We start from the raw sequence: 25,870 nt of genomic DNA, 5'->3' as shown, positions 1-25,870 counted from the left end.
ATCATACTAACTGGAAGTAAAAGTTTAATTTCTACAAATTTGCTCCATAAAATTTACTAAGAAATATACAGAGTATTCTCTCTCCTAAGCCTGGTAACTATTATATTTAACATGATTATGAACTAAATTACAAATCTGCAAGCCTGAATATTTGTGTTATTTTAAATATCTAGTAGAGAACATTAATCCAATAAAGAACATACTGGACAAAGGGCTAGTATCCAAAATCTATAAAGAACTTACCAAACTCCATACCCGAAAAACAAATAATCCAGTGAAGAAATGGGCAGAAAACATGAATAGACACTTCTCTAAAAAAGACCTCCAGATGGCCAACAGGCACATGAAAAGATGCTCAATGTCACTCCTCATTAGGAAAATACAAATCAAAACCACACTGAGATATCACCTCATGCCAGTCAGAGTGGCTAAAATGAACAAATGAGACTATAGATGCTGGTGAGCATGTGGAGAAACGGGAACCCTCTTGCACTGTTGGTGGGAATGCAAACTGGTGCAGCCATTCTGGAAAACAGTGTGGAGTTTCCTCAAAAAATTAAAAATAGGTCTACCCTATGACACAGCAATAGCACTACTAGGAATTTACCCAAGGGATACAGGAGTGCTGATGCATGGGGGCACTTTTACCCCAATGTTTATAGCAGCACTTTCAACAATAGCCAAATTATGGAAAGAGCCCAAATGTCCATTAACTGATGAATGGATAAAGAAATTGTGGTTTATATACACAATGGAGTACTACGTGGCAATGAGAAAGAATGAAATATGGCCCTTTGTAACAACGTGGATGGAACTGGAGAGTGTGATGCTAAGTGAAATAAGTCATACAGAGGAAGACAGACACCATATGTTTTCACTCTTCTGTGGATCCTGAGAAACTTAAGACCATGGAGGAGGGGAAGGAAAAAAAAAAGAGAGAGAGAGGGAAGCAGCCAAACCATAAGAGACATTTAAAAACTGAGAACAAACTGAGGATTGATGGGGGGATGGGGGGAGGGGAAAGTGGGTGATGGGCATTGAGGAGGGCTCCTGTTGGGATGAACACTGGGTGTTGTATGGAAACCAATTTGACAATAAATTTTATATTAAAAAAATAAGGGGCGCCTGGGTGGCGCAGTCGGTTAAGCGTCCGACTTCAGCCAGGTCACGATCTCGCGGTCCGTGAGTTCGAGCCCCGCGTCAGGCTCTGGGCTGATGGCTCAGAGCCTGGAGCCTGTTTCTGATTCTGTGTCTCCCTCTCTCTCTGCCCCTCCCCCATTCATGCTCTGTCTCTCTCTGTCCCAAAAATAAATAAACGTTGAAAAAATAAATAAATAAATAAATAAATAAATAAGACATTGGGTTGGATTCTCAAAAAAAAATGTCTTTAATACAAGATATAACTTAGATGTCATTTTTCCTCTAAGCATCTTTATGTCAGCATTTTCATTAGTTGTATCACTTTTATATATATAGTTTTAACACACAAAATACATACTTAAATTTTAGTTTACCTTATATTTGCCTAATCATTGTCAGAAAGCATTTATCAGCTGTCCACCTAATTCTCTACTTGTTGGGGGCTTACCAGATGCTAGACATTGTACCAAATTATCTCATTTAGCCTTCCCAATAGTGTTATGACAACCTAATGAGCTAGAAGGTATTATGTCCATTTCACAGATGAGGAAATCAGGACCTAAGAGAGAAATTCAAGACTACAAGGCTGGTAAGAGCAGGATGTGTCACACTCGGAGTTGTCTGGCCTCATTGCCCTTTAATTTAACCATGGCCAGTTCTTCCTCCCAGCCAAATATACTTTCTGCTGTCCTTCAAGTGACATGGCTCAGGGAAGCATATAAGTGCTAGAGGATAATAAAACTTAAGCAAAATAGGGACAAGTAAGTGCTTTTTTATGGCTCAGAGAATTGAGGGTAGGCACATAAAAACCCCATACCCAAATGAGGTGGTTCAAGGACTGCTATTCCAACAAGTCAAGGGAAACTTCTTGGAAGAAAGGGGTATTTCAAGACTTTCTTGAGGTACAGAAGAATTTAGTGGTTAAGAGGAGAAAGCTGAATGTAATGTAAGTTAGCAGAAAGCTGAGAGATAAACCAGGACTTGGAGCAAATTGACAAAAACATAAAAAGAATTAAGATACTCAAAAGTGCTTTCACACATAGGTAGCATTTGGGCTTAGCACACCCACATTCATGTGATCATCCTGGCTTCATATCAGTTAGCAAAGTCAGCCCCACCTTCAATACTAAAAAATGTATTAGGAATAATTTGGTTTTACTAAGACTTTATCAGTATGCCATGAAAGTGGCATGCTCTAGAAATGATTCTGGCATTGCAAGACAAGCATCATTGCCATAGGCAGGCTTTCTGAGGCACTCTCCTGGCTCTTCAATCCTTATATGCAGCTTTCCTAGAGGGGATAAATAGAAAACATTACACTTTAATTCTGGTTTGGTGCAAGATGGTGATGTGTTTCAGTTTTGATTATGTGCTGTAGGATATTTTAGACGTGTAAGAGCATTATGATGTGTTTTCTGAAAAGTTATAAATTTCAACATTTTAAATCAAGATTATGTTTCTAAAGTAAAGTTAGCTCTATTTTATTTAATATATGCTTAAAATAATTACGCTTAACTATAGACTGAAACTAGCATACATTTTTGTCATTAAACATTTTTGTAGCAGTGCTATTATAAAGGTTTTCATATGAATATATAAAATGCTGTAACAATATAAAAGATATATTGAATATTTGATATGCATACCTCAACTGGAACAGCAAGGGTTTTTTTTTTAATAAATATGTCAGAACAGCAAATGATTCAAGCTTTGCATTGAATGCATATTTTTATATATTAGAGTCATGTTTTTGGTGTGTTGATGTCTTCTTTCTATTCACCCACATTTGTAATTCAGTTTTATCATATCACAGGATCACTGGAAAGCCTTTTTGTACCTGGCCAGGTTATAAATACATAACAAATATTTTACTAACAGGATCTGGGTCTTTGGGTTATCTGTTTGTAACTTGGCTAATAAAAGTCAGTAGGATGCCAAACTACTTTTTTCCTGTCCAGCCTATAAACTCTATCCTTAGGTAAAGGAAGTACTGAAGCTGGTCACCCTGTTTTCATCAGCATCATAACCATGACTGGTTGTCCCACTGGCCGTGTTGCTATAATCATTGTTGATAGTGTTGTGGTTGTTCTCATTATTTCTATCACATATTTCTTGAATATTCCTGTACCATCTGCCTACAAACTTTTCAGCTAGGCCCAGATTCCTGAGAACCAAGACAACTACCTGATCACTACCTGCCAAAGAAGGCCCACAGAAGGACTCATCACAAAGGGATGAGGGGAGCCAGGGAACGATGGAGTCATGGGGGTCACAAAAATAAAGGGAAGAAGAAGAATCATGTTGGAATATAGAGATTGTTGGCAAGGTCAAATGTTGCAGATGTGTACAAAGGATAAATGCTGAGAAATGGTTGCTAAACTTGGCATTTGGAAAATCATAAGTGACCAGAGTATGATAAGGAAGGAATCAGAGAAACTTTCTCTTAACTTGCCCACAAGAGCTGTCAAGAAAACTGTCTCTTTCTTGAAGATCACAAAACATCCAGGCCTCAGCACAAAAGTGGAATTTCTAAGGGTCAGTCTTTTTTTTAAATGATATTTTAGGTAACATACAGTGCAATGTTCGTTTCAGGAGTAGAATTCAGTGATTCATCACATATACAACACTCAGTGTTCATCACAAGTGCTCTCCTTAATACCTATCACCTACCTAGCCCATATGCCACCCTCCTTCCATCAACCGTGTTTGTTCTCTATCATTAAGAGTCTCTTATAGTTTGTTTCCCTCTCTCCTCTTTCCTCTCCACCTTCCCATATGTTTACCTGTTGTGTTTCTTAAATTCCACATATGAGTTAAATCATATGGTATTTGTCTTTCTCTGATTGACTTATTTCGCTTAGCATGATACATTCTAGCTCCATCCATGTCATTGCAAGTGGCAAGATTTCATTATTTTTGATGGCTGAGTAATATTACAATGTATACCCATACCACATCTTCTTTATCCATTCGTCAATTTGAACATTTGGGCTCTCTCCAGTTTGGCTATTTTTGATAATGCTGCTATAGACATTGGGGTCCATATACCCCTCCTATCTTTATTTTTATATCCTTTGGGTAAATACCTACTAGTGAAATTGCTGGATCATGAGATAGTTCTATTTTTATTTTCTGGAGGAACCTCATACTTTTCTCCACAGTGGCTTCACTAGTTTGCATTCCCACTAGCAGTGTAAAAGTGTTCCCCTTTCTCCACATCCTCACCAACACCTGTCATTTCTTGTGTTATTAATTTTAGCCATTCTGACAGGTGTGAGGAGGCATCTCATTGTGGTTGATTTGTACTTCCCAGTTGATCAGTGACGTTGAGCATCTTTTCATGTGTCTGTTAGCCATCTAGATGTCTCTGGAAAATTGTCTATTCATATCTTTTGCCCATTTCTTAACAGGATTATTTGTTTTTTGGGTGTTTAGTTTGATAAGTTCCTTATGGATTTTGGATAGTATCCGTTTATCTATTATGTCATTTACGTATATCTTCTCCCATTCCATAGGCTGCTTTTTAGTTTTGTTGTTTGTTTCCTTCACTGTGCAGAAGTTTTATCTTGACGAAGTCCCAAGAGTTCATGTTTGCTTTTGTTTCCCTTGCCTTTGGCAACATATCTAGTAAGAAGTTGCTATGGCTGAGGTCAAAGAGGTTGCTGCCTAGGTTCTCCACTAGGATTTTGATGGTTTCCTGTCTCACATTTAGGTCTTTCATCCATTTTGAATTTATTTTGTGTGTGGTGTAAGAAAGTGGTCCAGTTTCGTTCTTCTGCATGTCGCCATCCAGGTTTCCCAGCACCATTTGTTGAAGAGACTGTCTTTATTCCATTGGATATTCTTTCCTACTTTGTCGAAGATGAGTTGACCATAAAGTTGTGGGTTTATTTCTGGTTTTTCTATTCTGCTCCATTGATCTCTATGACTGTTCTGTGCAAATACTATACTGTCTTGATGATTACAGCTTTGTAACATAGCTTGAAATCCGGAATCATGATGCCTCCAGTTTTATTTTTCTTTTTCAGGATTGCTTTGGCTATTCAGGGTCTTTTGTGGTTTTATACAAATTTTAGGATTGTCTGCTCTAGCTCTGCAAAGAATGCTGGTGGTATTTTGTTAGGGATGGCATTAAATGTGTAGATTGCTTTGAGTAGTATAGACATTTTAACAATGTTTGTTCTCCCAATCTGTGAGCATGAGATGCTTTTCCCTTTCTTTGTGTCCTCTTCAATTTCTTTCAGAAGTCTTCTATAGTTTTCAGAGTACAGATCTTTTTACCTTACATTAGTTTATTCCTAGGTATCGTATTTGTTTGGGTGCAATTATAAATGGGATCGATTGCTTAATTTCTTTTTCTGCTGCTTTGTTATTGGTGTATAGAAATGCAATACATTTCTGCACGTTTATTTTATAGCCTGTGGCTTTGCTGAATTCATATATTAGAGCAATTTTTTGGTGGGGTCTTTTGGGCTTTCTACATAGAGAATCATGTCATCTGCAAATAGTGAAAGTTTGACTTCTTCATTGCTGATTTGTATGCCCTTTATTTCTTTTTGTTGTCTGATTGCTGAACCTAAGACTTCCAGTAGTATGTTAAATAGTAATGGTGAGAGTGGGCATCCTTTTCTTGTTCCTGACTATAGGGAAAAGGCTCTCAGTTTTTCCCCATTGAGGATGATATTAACTGTGGGTCTTTCATACATGGCCTTTATGGTGGAAGTATGTTCCATCTATCCCTACTTTGTTGAGGCTTTTATCAAGAATTGATGCTGTATTTTGTCAAATGCTTTTTCTGCATCTATTGAGAGGATTATAGGTTCTTATCCTTTCTTGTATTAATGTAGTGTATCACGTTGATTAATTTGCAGATATTGAATCAGCCCTGCAGCCCAAGAATAAATCCCACTTGATCCTGGTGAATAATTATTTTAATGTACTGTTGAATTTGATTTGCTAGTATCTTGTTGAGAATTTTTGCATGCAGGTTCATCGGGAATATTTGCCTGTAATTGTCCTTTTTAGTGAGGTCTTTGTCTCGTTTTGGAGACAAGTAATCCAAGTAATGTTTGCCTCATAGAATGAGTTTGTAATTTTTCTTCCCATTTCTATTTTTTGAGATAGTTTGAGAATAGGTATTAACTCTTCTTTATTTATTTTTTTCAATTTATTTATTTTTAAATTTACATCCACATTAGCATGCAGTGCAACAATGATTTCAGGAGTAGATTCCTTAATGCCCCTTACCCATTTAGCCCTTCCCCCCTCCCACAACCCCTCCAGCAACCCTCTGTTCTCTATATTTAAGAGTCTCTTATATTTTGTCCCCCTCCCTATTTTTATATTATTTTTCCTTCCCTTCCCTTATGTTCATCTGTTGTGTATCTTAAGTTCCTCATATGAGCAAAGTCACATGATATTTGTCTTTCTCTGACTAATTTTGCTTAGCATAATACCCTCTAGTTCCAAACACGTGGTTGCAAATGTCAAGATTTCATTCTTTTTTATTGCTGAGTAATACTCCATTATATATATATACCACTTCTTCTTTATCCATTCATCCATCAGTGGACATTTGGGCTCTATCTATACTTTGGCTATTGTGAATAGCACTGCTATAAACATTGGGGTGCATGTGCCCCTTTGAAATGGCACACCTGTATCCCTTGGATAAATACCTAGTAGTGCAATTGCTAGGTCGTAGGGTAGTTCTATTTGTAATTTTTTGAGGAACCTCCATACCATTTTCCAGATTGGCTGCACAAGTTTGCATTCCCACCAGCAATGCAAAAGAGATCCTCTTTCTCCACATCCTCGCCAACATCCGTTGTTGTCTAAGTTGTTAATGTTAGCCATTCTGATAGGTGTGGGATGGTATCTCATTGTGGTTTTGATTTCTATTTCCCTGATGGTGAGTGATGGTGAGAATTTTTTCATGTGTTGGTTGGCCATCTGGATGTCTTCTTTGGAGAAGTGTCTATTCATGTCTTTTGCCCATTTCTTCACTGGATTATTCATTTTTTGTGTGTTGAGTTTGATAAGTTCTTTATAGATTTGGATAGTAACCCTTTATCTCTTATGCCATTTGCAAATATCTTCTCCCATTCCATTGGTTGCCTTTTAGTTTTGCTGACTGTTTCCTTTGCTGTGCAGAAGTTTTTCTTTTGGTGAGGTCCCAATAGTTCATTTTTGCTTTTGTTTCTCTTGCCTCTGGAGACATGTTGAGTAAGAAGCTGCTGCGGCTGAGGTCAAAGAGGTTTTTGTCTGCTTTCTTCTCTAGGATTTTGATGGCTTCCTATGTTACATTTAGGTCTTCCATGCATTTTGAGTTTACTTTTGTGTATGGTGTAAGAAAGTGGTCCAGGTTCATGTTTCTGCATGTCACTGTCCAGTTTTTCCAGCACCATTTGCTGAAATGACTGTCTTTATTCCATTGGATATTCATTCCTGCTTTGTCAAAAATTAGTTGGCCATACGTTTGTGGGTCCATTTCTGGGTTCTCTATTTTGTTCCATGGATCTGAGTGTCTGTTTTTGTGCCAGTACCATACTGTCTTGATGATTACAGCTTTGTAATACAGCTTGAAGTCTGGGATTGTGATGCCTCCAGCTTTGGTTTTCTTTTTCAAGATTGCTTTGGCTATTTGGGGGCTTTTCTGGTTCCAGACAAATTTTAGGATTGTTTGTTCTAGCTCTGTGAAGAATGCTGGTGTTATTTTGATAGGGATTGCATTGAATATGTAGATTGCTTTGGGTAGTATTGGCATTTTAACAATATTTGTGCTTCCTATCCAGAAGCATGCAATATTTTTTTTTTCATTTTTTGTGTGTGTCTTCTTCAATTTCTTTCACAAGCTTTCTATAGTTTTCAGTGTGTAGATTTTTCACCTCTTTGGTTAAATTTATTCCTAGGTATTTTATGGGTTTTGGTGCAATTGTGAATGGGATCGATTCCTTGATTTCTCTTTCTGTTGTTTCAACCAATTTCTGTGCATTGATTTTACATCCTGCGACTTTGCTGAATTCATGGATCAGCTGTAGCAGTTTTTTGGTGGAATCTTTAGGTTTTCCATATAGAGTATCATGTCATCTGCGAAGAGTGAAAGTTTTACCTCCTCCTGGCCCATTTGGATGCCTTTTATTCCTTTGTGTTGTCTGATTGCTGAGGCTAAAAAATGTCTGGTAGAATTCCCCTGCGCAGTCATCTGGCCTTCAAACAAACCAGGACTCTTGTTTGTTGGGATATTTTTGAAACTGATTTAATTTCTTTGCTGATTATGGGTCTGTCCAAATTTTCTATTTCTTCCTGTTTCAGTTTTGGTAGTTTGTGAGTTTCTAGGAATTTGTCTATTTCTTCCAGACAGTTTGTTGGTATATATTTTTTCGTAGTAGTCTCTTATAATTGTTTGTATTTCTGTGGTATTGGTTTTTATCTCTCCTCTTTCATTCATGATTTTATCTATTTGGGTCATTTCTCTTCCTAAGGGTCAGTCTTTAAAGCTCTTCTTTAGCTTCATTTTCTCTTTAAATTCTCTTCCTGAGTGTCTGATCAGTTCCTCTGCCTCTACTCCTTTGCCTGTTGAAATAACTTACAAATGTTTATACACATCCCTTTCTTTTCTCCAAAGTGTTTTCCTTCAAAATGCTTATTAAATTTCTCTAGCTACATGGTAGGGGCTCCTAGTACCAGGCCTCACCTGAATATGTACCCAATGTCAGATGGCTATGGAGTTGACTTTCATTCTGCTGTGTGTCCTGTGCCCTGCTCTCAGTTGATCCCCAAAGCCCTGCCATGGATGGCATAAAGAGCTCCGTGTGCTGTAGGCAGTAGCCATTGGGCTGCATCAGTGTGGTGACTGTAGGTTTTAGTCCAGCATTTGGTAACAAGTAAGCCCTCAGGAAATTTTTCTTCAATGTTATTGATGAAGTTAGAGTACCAAAAGTGTCAAATTACATATGTAGTTTATATGCAATTTTTAAAAAATTTATTCTCAAGGTATCTAACATACGGTGTAGTTTTGGCTTCAGGAGTAGATTCCAGTAATTCATTACTGACTTAACAACACCCAGTGCTCATCCCAACAAGTGCCCTCCTCAGTACCCATCACTCATTTTCCCTATCCCCCCTCATACCCATCAACCCTCAGTTCTCTGTATTTCAAAGAGTCTCTTATGGTTTGTTTCCCTCTCTGTTTTTATCTTATTTTCCCTTCCCTTCTCCTGTGGTCATCTGTTAAGCAGTTCAGAGCTCCTCCCTCCCCCTTTGCCTGCTCCCTAAAGCCATTCACTTTCAACTCTTTTGGCATTTAGTTCAATATCTCTAAATAGGTTTATGTTGCTACTTTTTAATTCTTCTGCTTAGTCATTGTTGTCTTCCTTAAAGCAGAAGATGAGAACTTAGCTTGCTTTCATTGCCTCTACCATACAAGCACACTTCCCTAGCCTTTCCTCTAAGTATATTTGCTTTGGTTAGGACATTATTCATTGTTCAAGTTATTATACATATGTAAATGCAATTTGGTCGTAAGCCAATAATATACTAACATCCTCATCCTGTTGTATTTTTCATCTGCAAAGAACATATTTCATATTTTGACAAAATATTCATATTTTTATTTATTATATGTAGTTTTCTGTCATCCCAAAACTTCCTCCACCCGAGTTATGCAAAATATCCTTGAACCATATTCAAACACATAGATATTTCATCAAGTTTATTTACTTGAACAAACTTACCCACAGCTTCTCAACCTTCTGTAGTCTAGACTGGGTACCCCCTAAGTCGGCCCGACACCTGCCATCTTAGGGTCTCCCATAATATTCATCATCCTAGAATTTTTCTCTGCCCTTCTTTTGTGTGAATCAACTGCTTTTGTATCCCATAGCATCCACTTTCTTGATTTGCTCCCTAGCTTGATAGAGTTCAACCTCCAATAACTTTCTAGGAAAAGAGTATATGGGAGGTAAGTTTTTTGAGCCTTGACTATATGATGAAAATCTTTATGATAGCTTGGCTGGATATAGAACTCTAGGTTGGAAATCCTATTTCCTCAAGATTCTCAAGCATTTTCACTTTTGTCCTCGAGTATCTGTCAATCTATGCTTGGAGAATCTTCTCCTTCCAGTTTTTTGAAAGTTCATTATGTTGTTCTGGGTATGATGCCCTTAGTCAATCTAATGTCTTTATATTGGAGGAATTTTTCTTAAATTGTTTATTGGAGTACCTTTGATCCCAGTTTTTATCCTTATCTTTAGTATTTGGATCTCCTATCCTGGCCCTTTTTTTAAAAAAATTACATCTTTTTCCTCTTGTTTTCTTTTTTGGGTTTTATTCTACTTTCTGAGAAACCATCCAACATTATTATTATTATTATTATTATTATTATTATTTCCAGTGTAGCTAACCTACAGTGTTATATTAGTTTCAGGTCATCCAACCTTTTTATTGATTTTTCATTTCTGTTGTTTTTAATTTATTAGAAGTTTTTTTTTCCCTGAATATCCTTTTTTATAATTCTGTTGATTTTTTGTTTATCTGGAAATAATTACACTATTTTAGAATTTTTTTCTATTTTTTTAATGTTTACTTAGTTTTGAGAGAGAAAGAGAGAGAGACAGAGTACAAGCAGGGGAAGGGCAGAGATAGAGACACAGAATCCGAAGCAGGCTTCAGGCTCTGAGCTGTCAGCACAGAGCCCAATGTGGGGCTCAAACCCATGAACCACGAGATCATGACCTGAGCTGAAGTCAGATGCTTAACCAACTGAGGCACGCAGGCACCCCAAAGTTGGTTTTTCCTTTTTGCATAGTCTCCAAATTTATTTATTCTTCTCATATTATTAGAATAAATATCATAAGCTTTTCTAAAATTTCTAGCAAGCTTTGATATTTATTCATATTTAGCAGTAGAGCACTCAAAAGCTGAATTGTATTGTAAGTTCCATGGAATGGATAGGGCTTATCAATTATGAGCTTCAATTAAGGTAGTATAGATGGATGGGCCTTTTCATTGGGAGAATCTCTAATATTATTATATTTAGGTCATTTTTCTGGGGTTGGTCAGATTCCTCAGACAAGGTGCTTCCAGTCTCATGCCGTGAGCAAATAAACTGCTCTCAGTATCCTAAAAGTCAAGAGAAAGAAGAAGCCTCAGAGGTCATTTTTGTTAGGACAGTACACCTGCTCTCAACTAGATGTGGTATGCCACAGCTTTCTGCATTTACCCTCCAGAGAATAAAATGCTAGTCCTCTGATCAAGTGGGAAGGTAGAGGGCATATTCCCAACTATGTAGGGAGGAAGAGGAGACCTGGGAACATCTAACTGTTAAACACCCTGTAAACTGATCGCTTGATTTTTAACCCCCACTTTATCCCCACTTCCAGAAGTTCCCATACCACAAACTCTTGAGCCTTTTGAGAAATTTGCAATGTAAACTAGGTTGCATCTTTTTGTCTTTCCTATTGCCAATTTAGCATCTGACTTGTTTAGATCTTCTTAAAAAAAATTTTTTTAATGTTTATTTATTTTTGAGAGACTAAGAGAGACAGAGCACGAGCAGGGAAGAGGCAGAGACAGAGGGAGACACAGAATCCAAAACAGGCTCCAGACTCTGAGCTGTCAGCACAGAGCCCAACGCGGGGCTCAAACCCACGAACCATGAGATCATGACCTGAGCCAAAGTCGGACACCCAATCGACTGAGCCACCCAGGCGCCCCATGACTTGTTTAGATCTTCTAAATCAGTTTCCACATACCCATATGTTTGGCAGCTTTCAAACTCTTATAGCTATTATTTCCTCTCCTTTTTTTCTTTGTGGATGTATGCCTTTTATGTATATTTAACTGTATTAGTAACTGTCTGTAGTAACATATATGGTTATATGCAGTATGCATACGGTGTTTATGTATAGACTGCATGTATGCATGGGTGCATATTCACCCATGCACACACACACACGAATATATAAAATGACAGTACAGTTCTATATATAGGTATATAGATAGAGAAAGTTTTAGTTAGAGCTAAAGTAAATGTGTGGTTTCAGTCTGCCATCTATATTTGAAAGGTCAGATTTTTTTGTTTGTTTTATTTGATCATAACACCAAACTGTTCACATCTGCATGGGCTTCAGATTTGTAGCTCATAAGATATTATTGTTTACTACAATTTTTAACCATTGAAAGGAATTTTCTATTCTGTTGACCCCATTCCCCATCCCTGGACACTAAAGGTACCAAATCAAGCTTAGCACGCAGAAACTACCTTTTATCCATACTTAGAAACAAGTCTTACAATACACCACTGATGTATTCTTGCTAAAATGTTGAACCTGAATGTCTAAATCTACTTAACAATTTGTAGGAAATACAGGGGATTATCTGTGGATAATCAGCAAAATCAATATTGCTGGAAATTAAAGCAAATGACCCTTTGTTCAATAAACAAATTTCAGAAAAAATTAGGGAGAGGCCAGAGGGCATCCTACATAATAAAATATACTTGAGATGTATCTGCATTGTATGGATTTTTAAAAAAAAAATTTAGCATTTATTTATTGATAGGAGACAGAGAGAGACAGAATGTGAGTGGCGGGAGGGGCAGAGAGGGAGGAAGACACAGAATCCGAAGCAGGCTTCAGGCTCTGAGCTGCCAGCACAAAACCCGACATGGGCTTGAACCCAGGAACCACAAGATCATGACCTGGGCCGAAGTAGGACACTTAACGTACTGAGCCACTCAGGTGCCCCTCTGTGGATTTTATTTGGATCCCGAGTTGACCCAACAAATTGTTTTTAGAAAACTAGACATTTGGTGGGGTGCCTGGGTGGTTCAGTCGGTTGAGCGTCTGACTACGGCTCAGGTCATGATCTCACGGTTTGTGAGTTTGAGCTCTGAGTCAGGCTCTGTGCTGACAGGTCGGAGCCTGGAGCCTGCTTCAGATTCTGTGTCTCCCTCTCTCTCTGTCCCTCCTGCTTGCCCTCTGTTTCTCTCTCTCTCAAAAATAAATAAAGATTAAAAGAATTAAAAAAGAAGACTAGACACTTGGGAAATTTTTAAACACTATTGTTCTAACAATATTGAAATAACATTGATTACATTAAAGATTTATTGTTGCTATCATGTGTTGTGGATATGTGGTTATAATTTTCAAAAGTCATTATCTTTTAACTCTTTATAAATGACATGATAACATGCCATATAAGATGTCACTGTAAAGCTACAGTAACCAAAACTGGTATCACCAAAAGAGCACACAGGTATATTAATGGAACAGAATATATAGCCCAGAAATAGAGCCACACAAATATAGTCAACTAACCTTTGACAGGGAGCAAAGAAATACAATGGAGAGAAGATAATCCTTTCACCAAATGGTGCTGGAACAACTGGACAGCACATGGAGACTAAAGAATTTAGACAAAGACGTTACCATTTTACAAAAATTACCTCCAAATGGATCATGGACCTAAATATAAAATGCAAAACTATAAAATTCCTGGTAATATGGGAGAAAATCTACATGATCTTGGGTTTGATTTTTTAGATATAACAATTATTTTTAATTGCCAATACTTGGAAGGAACCAAGATGTCTTTCAATAAGTAAATGGGTAAATTAACTATGGTATATTCATTCAGGAAAACATTCAGTGTTAAAAACATACATATCAAGCTATGAAAAGACATGAAAGAAGCTTAAATGCGTATGACATATACAATACATATGATATGCATTACTGTTTGGACCAAAATTTATAGCATTGTCATGGTTTATAGCATATATAGATGTAACATAAAAAGGGGAAAATGGACATACATATTTGCAAGATTTCTGCATTTAACAAGGAGTAATATATAACTTCAAATGGACTGTGACAAGTTAAGGATATGTATTTTAAATCCCAGGACAATCATTAAAAAAATAATGTAGAGAAGTATAACAAAACCCAATAAGAAAATTGTAACTGAATTTTTAAATAACTTAAATATTATTAAGATAATATTTAAAAAACATGAAAGGAAGAACAGAAAATAAAACAAATAGAAAACAAACAATAGAATGATAAACCAAAAAACAACTGCAGCAATAATTTTATTAAATATGAATAGATTAAACATTTCAATTAAAAGGCAGAGTTTTCAGAATTGATTTTAAAAAGCTTTACCCAACTGTATGCTGTATACGAGAGATGCACTTTATATTTAAAGGCATCAGATAGGTTGAAAGTAACTATGGGAAAGAATATACCATGCAAACAGCAAACAAAGAAAACTGGAATAGCTGTGTTAAAATGAGATAAAGTAGATTTTAAGACAAAAAAAAAATGTAAGTGACAAGGAAGAATTTTTCATAACCATAAAATGGTCAGTCAGAAAGACCATCATACATGGCCTAATAAAACAACATGTAGAGCATTAAAATATAATGAAGCAGTAGATACAATGGGTGAAATAGGTGAAAAGAATTAAGAGGCACAACTTCTAGAAAAAAAAAATGAAGCCAGATTGATAAGATTAAAGGGAAAGATAGGCCATTCCATCATTCTCATATTTGGAGAGTTTTAAACTCTACAGAGATTGCTACAACTAGAGAAATCAACAACACGGATTCTTTGCAATACTACCTTGACCTAGTTGATATTTATAAAACACTACAGCCCACACTGCAAGTGTTTTTTAAGTTGCATAGCACATTCACCAGCATAGACCATACTCTGGGCCATATCTCAAAAAAATAAAAATATTCAAATCACACAGACTTAGCCCTCTGATCACAGTGGAATCAAATTAGGAATCAATAACAACAAAATGTCTAGGAAAAACAAATATTCGGAAGTTAACAGATTTGTAAATAACCCATGAGTCAAGGAATAAATCACCAGAGAATTTAGAAAATAGTTTGAAAATGAATGTTTAAACGAAAAGTAAACTAGCTGAATGAAACATACATCATCCAAATTTGAGGGGTGCTTAGAGGGGAATTATAAAGTTTAGATGTTTATGTTAGATAAGAAAATAATATAAATCAATGATCTAATTTTCCACGTTAAGAAATTTAAGAAGAACAAATTAGGGGTGCCTGGGTGGCTCAGTTGGTTAAGTGTCTGACTTCAGCTCAGGTAATGATCTCATGGGTTTGTGAGTTCAAGCCCCACATAGAGCTCTGTGCTAACAGCCCCAGCACCTGGAGCCTGCTTCAGATTCTGTGTCGTCCTCTCTCTGGGCCTTTTCCCTGCTCATGCTCTGTCTGTCTCTCTCTCTCAAAAATAAATAAACATTAAAAAATGTGTTTAAAAAGAAAAGCAAATTAAACCCCAAGCAAGTAGAATGAAGGAAATAATGAAGAGCACAAATCAGTGAAATAGAAAATGCGTAAGCAATAGAGAAAATGAAATCAAAAGGTTCTGAGCTGGCTTCTCCCTTAGCTCTGTCATTAAATCTGCACAACACTGAGAAAGTCACTTTACCTTTCAATGCATCTGTTTATTCATTTACATATTAAGGGAGGTTGGACTTAGAGACCGACAAAGTGCTCTAAATTTTTAGGTGCTTGCAGAAGTGGAAGAGCTACAATAATGGAATTTTAAAAATAAGCATGTGCTAGTAGTTGCTCATAAATATGCTGAATAAAGGAAACCTCATAATATCATTTTTCCAAATATTTATTTATACAATTGATAACTGATCAGTTTGTATTTTAATACTCAAAGGAATATATGTCATGGACATAGACATGATACACAAATACAATGTTTTGTATTAAGCATTAGACAGCTTAGCTAAAAGTGAACATATGCAAGTGTTGGACTGCAAAGCAGAGATTAGAGATTCCAAGCTTGATTTCTGTTTGATTTGTTCAAACTTGAGGCCCTTAGGAGAATCATTGTCTTTGTTCTGTGGGCCTATTTCCCCACATGAGTTGTCTGCATTATTTTTAAGATTTAATCAGACACCCAGCAAAGCCAAATGTTTTCTGCCTCAAAATAAATTCTGGTGAGACTGCTACAAAGGAGGATCCTTGATTTTTCCCTTAGCTCTCACTAAATGAGATTTTTTTCTTAAAATTACTGGATTCTTAAAATAACGATTTAGAATATGACTTTACTTAATGTCCAGAAGGAACCACACCACGGAAATCTGGAGACATTATTTTTTTAAATTTTTTTTAATCTTTATTTTTCAGAAAGAGAGAGACAGAGTGTGAACAGGGGAGGGGCAGAGAGATATGGAGACACAGAATCTGAAGCAGGCTCCAGGCTCTGAGCTGTCAGCACAGAGCCCCACGCGGGGCTGGAATTCATGAAACGTGAGTTCATGACCTGAGCCGAAGTCAGACGCTCAACCAACTGAGCCACCCAGGTGCCCCGAAATCTGGAGACTTTAAAGGGAATAAATAAATTACTGTTCCTCCTAAGTAGTATTGGATGTAGTCTCAAATTACATGTTCTCCAGACCAGTTCCCAAGAGTTCTCACATTCAGCTATAACCAGCAACTGTTAAAGGGGTCTTTCCTTTGGCCTGTTGGCCATTATGGCCCAGGACTACTTGAAGTTTAGTAGGTTGCCTGGATCTGAGCATTTTCTTGTCTGTGAATTAGGGGGTATGAGATAGAAAAACAGGATGTGAAAAGCATAACAACGGGACGCAAACCACACTGGCACTGAACACTTCCAATCTGCCAACAGGTAGCACTAATACACTTTTGGCAAAAAAAAAAAAAAAAAAAAAAAGGCAGAGAAGTGATGCTCATAACTTAAATTTAACCACAAAGACACATTAAACAAGCTCAACTAAGGACATTCTACAAAATACCTAATACTGTTCAGAAGTGTCAAGTCATGGAAGACAAAGACTGAGGCCTTGTCTCAAATTGGAGATGTAGTTAACATGCAACGTGTGATCCGGGATTGGATCCTGAAACAGAGAAAAGAACATCAGTGAGACAATCAGTGAAGTTTGAATAAGATCTGTAGATGAATTAATAATATATTGTATCAATGTTAACTTGCTGGTTGTGGCCATTGTACTATGTCTATGTGAGATATTAATATTTGGAGAAGCTAGATGAAGAGGAAGAATACAGAATGTTTTATACTATTTTTGAAGCTCATTTTTTGTAAGTCTTAAATTATTTTGCAATAAAAGTGTTGTGTTTTGATTTTTTTTTAAGTAAAGATGGGGCGTCTGGGTGGCTCAGTCGGTTAAGTATCTGACTTTGTCTCAGGTTATGATCTCATGGTTTGAGGGTTCAAGCCCTAAGTCAGGCTCTGTGCTGACAGCTCAGAGCCTGGAGCCTTCTCTAGATTCTGTGCCTCCCTCTATCTCTGCTCCTCCCCTGCTCAAAAATAAAATAAACATTAAAAAATGTTTTAAGTAAAAATATAGAATAGAAACTCAAATCAGTGTATGTTGGTGAGGAAGTTTTTTAAAAACTAAACCAATAGAAGTAACTAATATGGGGAGATTGAAGCACGAAAAGAGTAAACAGAAAATGCAGATGAAGCAGGTAAAAATATTTTTAAATTAATTAACAAATGTCAAAAATGATTTTTTCAATAAAATAAATCTTTAGAACAAAAATATCCATCTATATGTTACTTTAAAATGTGTTATATCTGGGTCCTAAAATAAAAGACTCATAAATATTAAAAGCAAAAGAATACTAGGCTAAAAAAATTATGTCAGGAACATATTCATGGAAAGAAAACTAGTAGTGCTAATTTGATATCAACTAAAACACACTTTAAAGCAAAATCTATTTAAGAATAAAAATTGCTACTATATAGTGATAAAAGTAACAATTTTCCAGAAAGATAAAATGATTCTAAACTTAGGTACATTTAACAATATAACCTCAATATGTAATTTAAAAATCGCTGGAATTTACAACCCACAATTATATTAGTAGATTTAAACACATTTTTCTTAGTATTAATGGGTTAAGCAAGGAAAATAATTATCAAATTTGAAGAAAATATAAAAAAGCATAATTAGGCTCTTTCCATAGTTTGGCTATTGTTGAAAGTGCTGCTATAAACATTGGGGTACAAGTGCCCCTATGCATCAGAACTCCTGTATCCCTTGGGTAAATTCCTGGCAGTGCTATTGCTGGGTCATAGGGTAGGTCTATTTTTAATTTTTTGAGGAACCTCCACACTGTTGTCCAGAGTGGCTGCACCAGTTGGCATTCCCACCAACAGTGCAAGAGGGTTCCCGTTTCTCCACATCTTCACCAGCATCTATAGTCTCCTCATTTGTTCATTTTAGCCACTCTGACTGATGTGAGGTGGTATCTGAGTGTGGTTTTTGATTTGTATTTCCCTGATGAGGAGTGATGTTGAACATCTTTTCATGTGCCTGTTGGCCATCTGGGTGTCTTCTTTAGAGAAATGTCTATTCATGTTTTCTGCCCATTTCTTCACTGGATTATTTGTTTTTTGGGTGTGGAGTTTGGTGAGTTCTTTATAGAGCCTAAATTTCCATCAACTGATGAATGGATAAAGAAATTGTGGTTTATATACACAATGGAATACTACGTGGCAATGAGAAAGAATGAAATATGGCTTTTGTAGCAATGTGGATGGAACTGGAGAGTGTTAAGCTAAGTGAAATAAGTAATACAGAGAAAGACAAATACCATATGTTTTCACACTTATGTGGATCCTGAGAAACTTAACAGAAGACCATGGGGGAGGGGAAGGGAAAAAAAAGGTTAGAGAGGGAGGGAGCCAAAACGTAACAGACTGTTAAAAACTGACAACAAAGTGAGGGTTGATGGGGGGTGAGAGGGAGGGGAGGGTGGGTGATGGGTATTGAGGAGGGCACCTGTTGGGATGAGCACTGGGTGTTGTATGGAAACCAATTTGACAATAAATTTCATATTAAAAAAAAATAAATAAAAAGCATAATTAGAAAAAAATCTGGCTGAAATTTATAGAACTTTACAGTCATTAGAGGACTCACCACATACTGGCCCCAAAGCAAGGCTCAAGAAATAATAAAGAATTACTAACAAGTTCTCTGACCACAATAAAATTCTGTTAGAAATCAGTAACAGGAAAACTTTTAAAACCCCATATATGTTTGGAAATTTTAGATCAGATTACTGAAGAACATCTTGGTCAAAAGAGAAAACATCACAAAAGTTAGAAAAATTGAGAGCTAAACAATAATGAAATTTTTCATATCAAAATGTGAGCTGCAGTTGAAGAATTACTTCAAGGGCAGAGGAGATTGAATATGAGGTAAGTCTCAAACTCAAAAGTTTAAAAAAAAGGAAGGAAATAATAAAAAACAGAAATGAAAGAAGTGCAAAACAAAGATACACCAGAGATGATCAAACCAACAAGGCTGAAAGTTGGTTCTCTGAGAAAATGTAGAAGAGAATGGGGACAAAACCTGACAAGACTGAGAAGAAGGAGAAGGAGAAGGAGAAGGAGGAGAAGGAGAAGGGGGTAGGAGAGGGAAAAGGGGAGAGAGGGGGAGGAGGAGGGGGAGGAGGAGGGGGAGAAGAGATTGCATAAATATTAGGGGGAAAACATAACAAAATATATGATCACTTTTTAAAAGGAAGATAGTTCTGTGATCAGACTGACTTCCTGAACATAGCAAGCTGAGGGCTTCACTACCTCCTAAGAATGCTTGGGATCCTAACCAGACAGGAAAAGCTACTCAAAGCTGAGTGGGCCCTTCCCCAATCCCATCTCAGTCCTGTCAGTCACTTGATAAAGAACTTAAAACATATCTTCATAAGAATAAGGAGATTCTTTTGAGGAGAAAATTAATATATATTATTTTTTGAAGGTTTGTTATCCTGCTTGACAGTACCAAGTCACAACACAAAAACCATTATATATAAGTTGATGGGTGATATATTATCCATGGTGATGTTTCCAATGACAAATGGGTTTTGAAACTGTAGGTTCCTAATCAGAACCTTTGAAAAATGCTACTGTTTTTAAGAATACCTTGCCATCTGTTAATGACACACAAATGATAATCCTCACAGCAGCCCTGCAGTCCCTGTTGGAAGTCAGCCCTCATTATTGAATACTCCTCCACTAGCTTAGACTGATTAAAAGAATTTAGGAGGAAAGAAGTGCCTTGGTTACCTACTTTTCAAGGTTTTTATTTCGTGAAGGGGAAAAAAATCCAGTTTTGTCTATGAAGCAGTTCTCAAACTTGGTTGCAATGGGATCAATCAGGGGGGTTGGGGCAGCAAACCCAGGCATCTGTATTTTTACCTAACTCCCTGGTGATTCTGAGGTACATTAAGGTCTGCGCAACACAGTTTAGGGTTTAAGATCTGCATGTTCTAGATTCTGTACATGTACCCCATTCTCAAGGGCATGTCCATCCCTAGGCACTTTGATAACATTGAGTACTTACTATTTGTTAGACATCGTTCTAACGCATAGAACATGTATTAGCATTTATTTACATGTATTAGCATTTATTCTTAGAACAGCTTTTTCAGATCTATACTATTATCCCCATTGTACACAAGAGGAAACTGAAATACAAAGAGGTCCACTAATGCCCAAAGCCACATAACTGATTAGGAACAGTCTAGGATTTGAACTCGAAGAGCCTGGCTCCAGATCTTGTGCACTGAACTATGGCCTGTACTGCCTGATATAAAACTGACCATGTGACAGCAAATATTGCTGAATGAGGGTCCTCTTTAAAGTAACAAAGTCACAGAGGAGAAACACAAATTCATCTGTCAAATGTCACAACTGAGAGGTGTTACCCCAGATAAGTTGGTAATTCTCAGGCTCCATGAGGTTTTAGAGATGAATAACATTTAGCTCTGGTCTCAAGGAGTGCAGAACTAGACATAGGACCCCAGTCTGTGCTCCATATAAGGGGAGGTATAAGCATCAAGTAACAAAATGTCTGTTTTTGGCCTTCTGGTTGCTTGCCTTTGGCAAATCTATGATCACAAAAAAAGGAGGGAAGCATTTAACCCATGAAAAGGTAGGTTGACAGAAGTTCTAGCTGAGTTTCATTATTTTCTCCAATTCCTTGATATTTCTGTTTGGTTTTGAAGAAATTGGATGAACCATTCCTGACTCCCATGACCATGAGCACAATAAGTCATAGTCAGGAGTGTCTGGGTGGCTCAGTCGCTTGAGTGTCTAGCTCTTGATTTCAGTTCAGGTCATGATCTCATGGTTCACGACTTCGAGCCCCGCTCGCACTAACAGTGCAGAGCCTGCTTGGGATTCTCTCTCCCATATCTCTCTGTCCCTATCCCACTTGCACGCACTCTCTCTCTCAAAACAAATAAATTAATTAAAAAAAAAGAAGTAGATGGTAATTGATGCCATGGAATAAATTTGAACATAGACAGGTACAGGAAAAACTCCAAGGTACACCCTGAGAGGCAGATCTCTGAAGACAGGTGTGCAGAGAACATTCAGAGTGGCCCAAGAGGAAGGAAGTCAGAAGTGCACAGAGGCTCAGGGCCAAAAGCAAAAGAAACAGTTACATAAAAGTTTACTTCTTAGAAAATGTGTTCAAACTTTGCAGTCATTTAAGTGATTAGTGTCCTATAATTTTTAGGGGGAAATTCTACAAGTAAATTTTGTCTCCTGATGGCACTTTGTATATCTCCTAAGATTTATGGAAGAAATACTGTTGCACTTCATGAACACCAGTCATGTGAGGTCTATTTGCTATTATATAACAAACTATTCCTCTGTGGAAATAACAAAATATAGATATCATCATGCACACTAATATGCTAAAAGGCCAGCTCATGAGCACATGTCTGTACAAGCATGCCTGTATTTAACCATCATTTCTTTTCACAGCATTGCCTCTCATAGATTTAGCACACTGTTTTTCTAAGAACCTTCATGCACAAGATTTTTTACCCTCTGTCAAGTGAGCAGAAACGATATTTACATGTGGATTTTACCAAGTAGAAAGCTGAGGCTAAAATAAATTAGTGCCTTCCTATGATCCCAAAACTAGCTTGAGAAAGGGATGAGCTATAACCAAGACCCACTGAGTCTCACTTCATGCAAACTCCTTCACATTAGAGCTCTCTCTGGTCAGGATGAAGTTATTGGTGTGTAACCTCAAGAAATGAAAGAGTTTCTTCTACCTTTCTCTAGAAATACCTCTTCTTATCAAGTTCTTGTTCCAGAGCACTAGTGATTGCCCTGGAAATTTGAGGTCCTAAGAAAAGGGACTGTTTTTTGGAGAGGTTAGTGTTTGCATTGAATAGTTTCAAACCCACATCAGAACTCCTACATTCAAACAAATTCTGCCTTCAATGTAATTTGTAACATGTTATTTCAATATAATAGTTGGTAAGTCAAGTGTTCAAAGACAGTTTAGGGATAATCAGAGGAAGCTTAAGTATGGACAATATTTAGAAGTTAGTTTTGGTAGGTGTGATGATGAATTGCACCTGTGTAAGAAAATGGCCTTACTTTTAAGACTCCTGCTGATATTCAGGGATGCAAAATGGCCTGAGATTTAGGCTCTGCTTCAACAATATGGCAGTATTAAGTTTATGCAGATAAAATATACAACCTGGATAGACAACAGTTCTTTTGCCTGAATGTTTTGTTTTTGTTTTTGTTATTTAATTTTCAGAAATGCCCTCAGAATTGATTTATGAACCACAAAGAAACTGAGCCACACTCCTTTAGAGTTTTACCTCATTTGAATCCAAAACAAAATTACCCCATTCTCCAGTGTTGGCTCTGAACAAGGATACTATATCCACATATTTGTTACCTTAAAAGAGTTTCCTTCTACTTTATATCTCTCTGTGAAAGAATCTTAAATTGTTTTATTAAATTCCATGGCCAAGCCTTAAGCTCAAATGTTGACGAAAACAGATGACTCCACCATGCTTCTGGAATAAACTTTAGGGAGACTGGGGTGATTCTAAATCTTTCCTCCAACAACCACACTGCCTAGAGCTTGCTTTGTGGGGACAAAAATGGCCTCCCTGGGTACTGAGTGGGACATCCATGGGTGGGGACAAGAACAGCAGAACATCTCATGGAAGAGAAAATCAACCACAGGGGCAGCCAGCCCTTGCATCTGAGATGAAGGCTTATCTTATTAAGCACACGTGGCAATGAGCAAATATATTAGTGGATGCCTGGAAAAGGGTAGGAAAATGAGATGTCCTGAAGAATATCACCATAGCATCTAGCAATTCTGAAATTAAAGAGTTTGATCAGCTATGCTGACAAGAAGCATGAATGGGGACAATTGTTCTTTTCCCTTTCTTCACCTCATCCCCAGCATTTTTTTTAAAGGAAAAAAGGGAATTTGCTAAGATACTAGTTTTTCTGTTTTCACTGTTCAAGGATATACTATATACTAAAAGTTTATTTTCTGTAAGCAGTGTCAGCTCAATTAGCAGTTCAAATCTGCCCCATTGACAGAACATGGAAGTAGATTTTGGCAAGTGTGAGAGCCCAGCCTGGGACCCTCAAGCCAACCCAAAGGGACTCTCTCCTATTTGTGTGAAGAGTCTGCTTAAAAACATTATGGTTTGGGATGCCTGGGTTAAGCATCTGACTTCAGCTCAGGTCATGATCTCTTGGTTCATGAGTTCGAGCCCCATCGGGCTCTCTGCTGTCAGCACAGAGCATGCTTCAGATCCTCTTTCTCTCTTTCCTAAAAATAAACATTAAAAAAACCCATTATGGTTCAGTGAAAGCCTCCTAATCTGTCTTTATATGCAGTACTTTCTCTAATTAAACACTTTAGAGTAAAAGGTCATCTACTGACTAAGCATCAGTCACTGAGATTCTTGACATCTAATCACCCCGGTGGCTTCAGGCATAAAGGTCCCTGCATCTACTTCCCTTCTTCCCTCCAAGCACAGATACACATCTTCTTCCCAATCTGGGATCCCGGATGGGGGGCAGAGGGGTTTGGGAGATATGTTGTTAGGGACCCAATAGAAACTAGTCGAAACTCCTCTAAAGGCCCCAACCTTCTCCCTGTATCACAGGCAAATGCTGTGAGAGATGTCTCTACAAAGGCCACGTTGTCACTTTTGAGACAGAGAAAGAGGTTCCTATGCATGCTTCACGAAGGCCAGACCAGAGCAAGACCTTGTTTCACTTCATTTCAGGAAACCTCAGTGTTGTTTCATTTGTAAGAAAATCCCATAAATACTTTCATTCAGTAAAACAAGTGTTTCTTTACAAAAATAGACAATACATTTGATAACCCACTTTACAAATGAAACTCAAGTACCCTGGGATATTTTTAAAGCATAAAGATACTCATTTAAAGCACATGCAAAGAAAAACAATGAGTGACCTGAAAGTCATTAGGCATGAAAATTTCCCATGAAGGTTCAGAGGTTTAGAAAATGCTCCACACCAGCTTCTCTGAGCACATGGCCATAGAATACTGTAAAAGAGTTAAAATTCCACATTCCAAGCCAGCAATTTCCTAACTCTTCCTTATTAACTCAAAACAGGATTTCCTCTTCTCTTTGGCCTATTCTGTTTTGGATGACCTTGATGTAAAGTCTCAGATTCTCTGCACCAACCTTATGATCCTAACTAAAAAGACTGCCAAGAACAAGTCATGTCATTTCTGTTTTCTCAGATGTGAGTTTTACTACCCAAGTTGGGTATTCTGGAGATTTAAGTGAAAATATCGAGTAGAACAAAAATGGGATGGAAAGTCAGAAGCTGGGCTGGCCCTCCCTCAGCTGTCACCCAGCAGAAGCAACTCTGGGCCCAAGTGCCTTTTCTATGACTATTGGGTTGGGCAAGATCCTCTCTGAGGCTCCTCATGGCTCTAAGACTAACCTGTGGTTAGTCAAACTCGGGTTCTGGACACCCATTAGTAATTTTGTGAAAAAGTTTGTAAACTGTAAAGAGCTCCACAACCAGTATCTCTCTATCTATCAGGTAGTTTGTCTCTTCCCACAATAACCCACCACAGAATTGACCTACTGGTACTTTCACCCTTTCAGATGGGGATGTGAGTGAGACAAGGAAGTCAAGATGTCTTGCCATACAGGACCATCTTTACCACCAGTCCCCGTGTCTGCCTCCTTCAGGGTCCCAGCGCTGCCCCTTTCCAGATGCCTCTTGTTGTCACCTGTTCTCAGAACTCCATTAAAACTTCATTCCCTGTGGTAAAGACAAGGCCTTAAATCTCCTTTTTATATACCACTTATCTTCAAACAGAGCTTTAAGAGTTGAAAACTGAATTGTCACTTGAAAATAGTTGTGTGTTAGATGGTCTCTTGCTGTTGACTATGATAAAAACTGGCTGCCTGCAAATGATGCAATAATTGCTTTCATTGAAACAAGTTAAATCTGAATTAAAAATCTGTATTTTTACCGTAATAATTTTTACAGTAATAATAGTTTCATAATTGTACTATGTTTAGATAAGATATTAACATTAGGGGAAACTAGGTGAGTATGTATATGAATACTCTGTACTATCTTTGCAACTCTTCCATAATTCTAAAATTATTTCAAAATAATTTTCTTCAGTTGGGAAAAAAATTGAGGACCACTTTCTAAATCTACTAGAAGTTTAAGTGAATAATGGCCAAGCAGCCCTTCCCCTTGCCACCTGAAGAGACTTAGAGGGAGTGGGTCTGTTGTCTAAAACAGGCCTTACAAGCAAGGGAAGTGGTTTGGAAAGGTAGTCAGAATGGAACATTTTCTCATACTACTTCCAATCAGTTCTAGCAACTTCACTAAAAAGAATGCAC

General features: G+C 37.3%; 1 long non-coding RNA gene across 1 annotated transcript; it reads right to left on the bottom strand.

Moving 5' to 3' along the window:
- Window positions 1–1,074: 1,074 nt before the first annotated feature.
- LOC106978416 (uncharacterized) lies at window positions 1,075–19,572 on the bottom strand. The gene is made up of 3 exons (XR_001430791.3): window positions 16,954–19,572; window positions 13,461–13,545; window positions 1,075–2,431 (listed from the first exon to the last, which is right to left on the bottom strand). It is a non-coding gene; the product is annotated as an uncharacterized LOC106978416 (long non-coding RNA).
- Between the last annotated feature and the right edge of the window lie 6,298 nt (window positions 19,573–25,870).

Source organism: Acinonyx jubatus, chromosome B2 (assembly GCF_027475565.1).
Source record: "Acinonyx jubatus isolate Ajub_Pintada_27869175 chromosome B2, VMU_Ajub_asm_v1.0, whole genome shotgun sequence".
NCBI classification, from domain to species: domain Eukaryota; kingdom Metazoa; phylum Chordata; class Mammalia; order Carnivora; family Felidae; genus Acinonyx; species Acinonyx jubatus.
Note: the sequence above shows the minus strand (reverse complement) of the source record. Positions and strands in the feature narration are given on the sequence as shown.